Source organism: Triticum dicoccoides, chromosome 4A (assembly GCF_002162155.2).
Source record: "Triticum dicoccoides isolate Atlit2015 ecotype Zavitan chromosome 4A, WEW_v2.0, whole genome shotgun sequence".
NCBI lineage: Eukaryota > Viridiplantae > Streptophyta > Magnoliopsida > Poales > Poaceae > Triticum > Triticum dicoccoides.
The window spans coordinates 249,760,545-249,766,313 of record NC_041386.1 but is presented as its reverse complement, the minus strand read 5'-3'; positions in this window follow the sequence as shown (position 1 = coordinate 249,766,313).

Genomic DNA, 5,769 nt, shown 5'->3' with positions numbered 1-5,769 from the left:
GAACGTCGCCCAGCAAGGCGACTACGTCAACCTGCCGGCTTACGTAGCAGGCCCACCGGCTGGGAGGCAGCCTTCGTGGAGCTACCAGACCAGGTCACTGTCTCAGGCCGGGAACGCAGCCGTCTCCCGGCTTCGGGTGATGATCCAGTCGGAGGGCCTGACCGGAGCCGACTTGGTGGCCGCCTTCGTGGAGCGCCGGGTTCTTCCGCTCCAAGGCCGGCCTCACATGATCTGCCAAATGAGCGGCCGCTTTGACCCGTGCTGGCTGAGCACCAGGGAGATGCCTCACGCAGATTTGTCTTACATGGTGAATTATATCTCCAACTGCAAGCTCGCCGAGGATTGGCGATACGGCAAGGAGCCGTATTCCCGCGCCAACCCTCCGCCTGCCGTAAGTTCTTTCTTCTTTTCTTCCTTTTTTGTAGCCGGCCTCATGATAGCCGACTCTTGATCAATTGGTTTGCCTTTTGCAGAACCCTCTTCTCCCGCCGACAGCCGGGGTCGCGGGGGTAGAGCGCCAGCTCCTCCCCGACCGCATGGTGGACGACACCGACGATCCGGACCTGGGAGCGGCCGTCATGGAAGACACCATCATGGGAGAAGGCGACGAGGCCGGAGGCGCGGGACTCGGGACCAGCTTTGAGGACTGGCCGGATGACGACGAGGTCGAAGTCGCCCCGCACCGCCAGCCGGCGCCCGATCATCAAGGCGCGGGCTCGTTTGCCGTGCCGGATGCCCGTGGCAGCACGCAGAAGCACCGGGCCGCGTCGACCTTCTTCGGCAGCCGGCCGAAAAAATCCAAGGCCTCCACGGCAGCGACCAAGCGGGATGAGGCGGCCGTGAAGGCGGCCCGCTTCCGCAAGGCGGTGAAGCAGCCGCAGGCGATCTCTGCGTAAGTCGTCGAATGTCTTGCGTATATATTTTTTGTCTTCTTCGTCCTAAACTCTTCTAAACCTTTCTTTTCTTGCTGGACAGGGTGCCGCTTTCTCTCGAGCGAGGTCCTGGCGGATTCGTAGTCGGGCCGACTGGAGGGTCCTCAAGCTCCCGCCGCGTGGATCCCCGCGCCGACCTTAAGGAGGCCACGGAGCGGAACGCGCGGGAGGCGCGGGAGGAGCGGGAGGCGGCGGAGCGAAGGACCGCCCAGGCGACGAAGGAGCAGGCCGACGCGGCGGCCAAGGCCCGGGCGAAGGCGGCAGCCGCGGAGCCGGAGGCGGAGGCCTCGCACAATCGACCTCCGCTGCTCGTTGTTCCCCTCCGCGCCGTGGCCCCCATCGTTCCCGTGCCCCCGTCGGAGGAGGTCGACCAATGCCCGCCGATGATGGAGAGGCGGGAGGACCCCGTGATCTTCGTGGAGGGGGCGTCGCAAATGGCGCCGACTGGAGCGGGCCAAAGCGGCCAATCAGTTGCGGCGCCAGAGCAGCCGTCCAGGGGCGAGCCGGCGGCAGGGGCCGACCTCGAGGTGCAGCCGACATTGCGCTGGCGCGCAGGGGGTGGCGCCTCCGCGCCGGAACCGCACCGAGCAGCGGGCGCCAGCCAGACGGCGGAGGCCCTGGAGGTGGCCAGCGTCAGCACGTCCGAGTGGACTCCCAGCGGGGGGACGGGCGAGCTGAACGCGGCGGCCCAGGAGGTCCGGAACCGGCTTCAAGCTCAGGCCGCGTCGCTGCAGCGATACACTCAAGAGTTTCTCTCGACGTGGGCCGTCATCCGGGTGAGTCTTCTGTCCTTGGTTATTTTGCTCTTTCGATTTCTTTCGTGGGGGCGCGTCAGCGCACCCACTGGGTGTAGTCCCCGAGTTCCAAGCCGGCTGCTGCGCAGGCGGCTTGGAACTTACTAGGTTCTGACAACTTAACTTATCCTTGCCTCCTGTACAACCTTCCAGGAGTATCATAACCTTCGCACAGCCGCCTTCAACTCCCAGACTCAGGAGCTGGGCCGGAGAACTGAGGACCTGACCAGCAGCCGGAGTGCGTGTTTGTCTCGTTCATCTCCTGTGGGGGCGCGTCCGCGGACCCACTGGGTGTAGTCCCCGAGATTCGGGCCGAGAGCAGCCGGGTCGGATCTTCCTTGACGACTTCCCCTTATTAATTTTTCTTTTGTCTTCATGCTTGCAGGAGCCAATGCCGACTTGAGGGAGCAGCTCAGCGGGGCCCAGGCCGCCCTTCGCGCCAAGGAAGCCGAGTACAGCGCCTTGGTCCTGGAGCATGACCACCTGGTCAAGAAGTTGGCCGACCAGGAGAAGAGCCACAAGGCGGCCCTGAAGAAGGCGCAGGACAATGAGGACGCCCTGAAGGCCGAGTTCGAGACCGAAGCGGCGGGCTGGGCTGAAGCGAAGCAGGCGCTGAGCAAGGTAAGCCACCTTCTTCACTCCCTGCTTGCCCTTTGATCCCTAATTTGTGTTCTGACTTGTGCTGCTTTTTGTTCTCTGTGCAGACTACTTTCCCGGCTACTCCATCTTCGCCACCCAATCCATCGAGGCCCATCGCGAGGTACACCGGCAGGCGGGGGCTGAAATCGCGCCGGACGCGAGCCGGACGCTTGAGGAGCAGCTCTTGGCGGTCCAAGCCCGGCTGCAGCCGGCTCACCGTATGCTCCGCCGCCTCCAGCGTGCCGGGGCGCAGGTGTTGGCCGCCCTCTGGCCAAGCGAGACGATTCCCCACACCCCGAGTCGGACTGCCGACTAGCTGGAGGTGGCGGTTGGCCGCTTCGAGGCCTGGAAGGCGTCGGAAGCCCGGCTTGGGGCTGGGCGGGCGCTGAAGTTCGTCCGAGCCTGGTATCCGGGGCTGAACCTGGACCAGCTGCGCACCTGGCGGCTGGAGGCCGACGAAGAGTTGGAGGAGGTGCGGCCGGCTATCGCTCAACGCGCTTCGACGATCACCGAGTGTACTGACATCAGCGTCTTCGCTCCTGAGATCAATGACGATGGCGTTGCCCAGCCGGAGGAGTGGTTCGGGCTGGACCCGGCAACGGGTGAAGACTCGGCAGAGGAGATCGCCTCCAGTGATGAAGGCGAAGACGACGAAGGAGAGGACGACGAAGACGTTGAGCCGATTGGTGAAGCAGGCAGCCAACCTCAGCCTGATCGTGCCTCCGGCAACAAGGCGCGTGCTAGCGCGCCCTCTGCGGGAGGCGGTGATCATGCCGAGGTTCGCCAGCCGGCCACTCCTCCAGCCGGCACTGCCATCTCCACCGACCTGCCCGACTCGCCAGTCGCTCCCTTGGCTTAGTCTGCCGTCCTTGTTTTTTCCTGCTTGTTGCCTTTTGAACAACTTTATTAAACTTGCGCAGTTCCACCCACTGGGGGTGTATTCGAAATATGTTGAATGATGGCCTTTTGAAGGTCTTTTATGTAAATATTATTGCATGTTTGGTTTCCATTCATGTATGATTTTTATCCTTAGGCTGTTTCCTTTGCCGCCTTCCCCTTCTGGGAAGGCAAGTACTCGAGCTTTCTTAGATTGGAGCGAGGTGAATGGAATCCGGCCGGCCGGCTACTCTGGTAGCCGGTCGGCGGTGGGAGAAAAACCAACTTTTGTTATATTAGTCCGTTAGTCCCTAGCCGTTTTTCGTGTGGGCACCCATTCCTCCCCTTAACTCTTGCCAGCCGGACAGCCGGTTCTTCGAACTGCGACTTTTGGCAAGAGAAGGCTTGAGAGCCGGCACACTACTTGTCTGACTGCGGGTAGGACTTCTAATATAACTCCAGGCGGCCAGTCCCCGGGCCGATTAGTCAAACCCGGTGCCGGACGGAAAAAAGTGAATGCAATGACAAGGCCATAAGCATGATACTTTTCATTCATAGACAAAAGATGGCAGTCCCCGAGCTCTCCTCGGGGGGCCTATTGTCTCGTACTTAGTACCAAAGTTAGCGTGATACATACTGCATTTCAACTGTAAAACCTTCGGAGGAGGTTGGCGTTCCATGGTCGTTCCGACTCCTTGCCGGAGTCGTCTCTCTTTCGTGCCTCCGGCTTCTGCGCATCGATCAGGTAGTAGGAGTCGTTGCCCAAGGCTCTACTGATGACAAAGGGGCCCTCCCAAGGGGCCGAGAGCTTGTGCTAGCCGGCTGTTCGCTGGATCAGCCGGAGCACAAGATCGCCCTCTTGGAAGGATCTTGGCTTGACCTTTCGGCTGTGGTGACAGCGTCGCAGCCATCGGCCCGGGAAAGCGGGTCGTTGTAGATCGCGACGTTGGTGGGGAACGTGTCGAGTGAGGCCGTGTCGGAGTCGACAGGCATCGGATCGGTGGAGCCAACCGACTCCAAGTCCACGGCAGGCTCGCCAGAGACGTGGAGCTGGCCGAGGAGCTTGACAAGGTGGTCGGTGCCCGCGTCGGAGGCGAGCTCGTCAGAGATGAGAGTCTTGTCAAGGAGATCGGCGAGGCTGCTCGCCGCACAGATGTTGGTGACGCCTTGTAGCGCGTCGTGGCAAGCGCGATCGGGCGTGCCGGACTGGCTACGCTCACGGGGGAGGAAGAGGGTTCCCGTCCAGAACAGGTCTTCGGACGGCGGTGCACCTGGCCCCACGGTGGGCGCCAAATGTCGGGTGGTAGGTGCGACATATGCCAACAGGTGGCTTATCATTGTGGGAGCCAGTAAGACGTCGCCGGTGCCTGGAAACGGGATGAGGCGAAGACATGCACGCCGGCGAATCTTACCCAACTTCGGGGCTCTCCGTGGAGATAACACCCCTACTGCTGCTCTGCGGGGTCTCCGCATGGTCACTAGATGAACAAGTAGCTACACGGTGCTCCTTGAGCTGTTTGGCGAGAGGAGGAAGAAGGGCACGACTTGCTCTCTTCTCCTCCCTATGTGGTGTCTGAGACTAGCAGGGATTGATCTCTCTTTGCATGGATGCCCCGGGGGGTTTATATAGGCCTACCCCCCGGGGGTACAATGGTAATCCGGCTGGGCGCGGGGCCCAGCCGTCTATGTCTATGCTCTCCGGCTTCTGCGCCGGCTACTGGGGCCCGCCGGCTAGTGGGTCCCGCCGGCTGCCGGCTCCTTGGTCGACAGGCAGGCCCCACTGTCAGGGCCTTGTCGGCGGCTGGTTACTTGTAACACCCCGGATGTAACTTTCCTAATTTGTACTCCACTCTTGCTGTTTCGGCGTTAAGTTATATTTATTTTCTCGGGTTCGGGTCCTTGTCTCCGTGTGTTGTTGTCATTGTCATGCATCTCATATCATGTCATCATGTGCATTGCATTTGCATATGTGTTCGTCTCATGCATTCGAGCATTTTCCCCGTTGTCCATTTTGCATTCCGGCGTTTCGTTCTCCTCCGGTGGTCATTTCTACCTTTCTTTCGTGTGTGGGGATTAAACATTTCCGGATTGGACCGAGACTTGCCAAGTGGCCTTGGTTTACTACCGGTAGACCGTCTGTCAAGTTTCGTACCATTTGGACTTCGTTTGATACTCCAACGGTTAACCGAGGGACCGAAAAGGCCTCCTGTGTGTTGCAGCCCAACACCCCTCCAATTTGGCCCAAAACCCACCTAACTCTGCTCCATGATCTAGAGCGTTGGATCACGATCGCATGGCCGAAAACCGCACCTCATTTGGACTCTCCTAGCTCCCTCCATGCCTATATAAAGGCCCTCCCGAAATTTCGCGGATCCCCTCTCTTCGAAACCCTAGAAAAATCCACCGCGCGTCGCCGGACACGTCCGGTCCGGGCGGACGAAGCTGCCGCCGCCGCCCCGCGCCAATAGCGCGCCGCCACGTGGCACCCGGCGCCCGCCGCCGCCGCGGCCCGCACGGGCCCGAGGCCG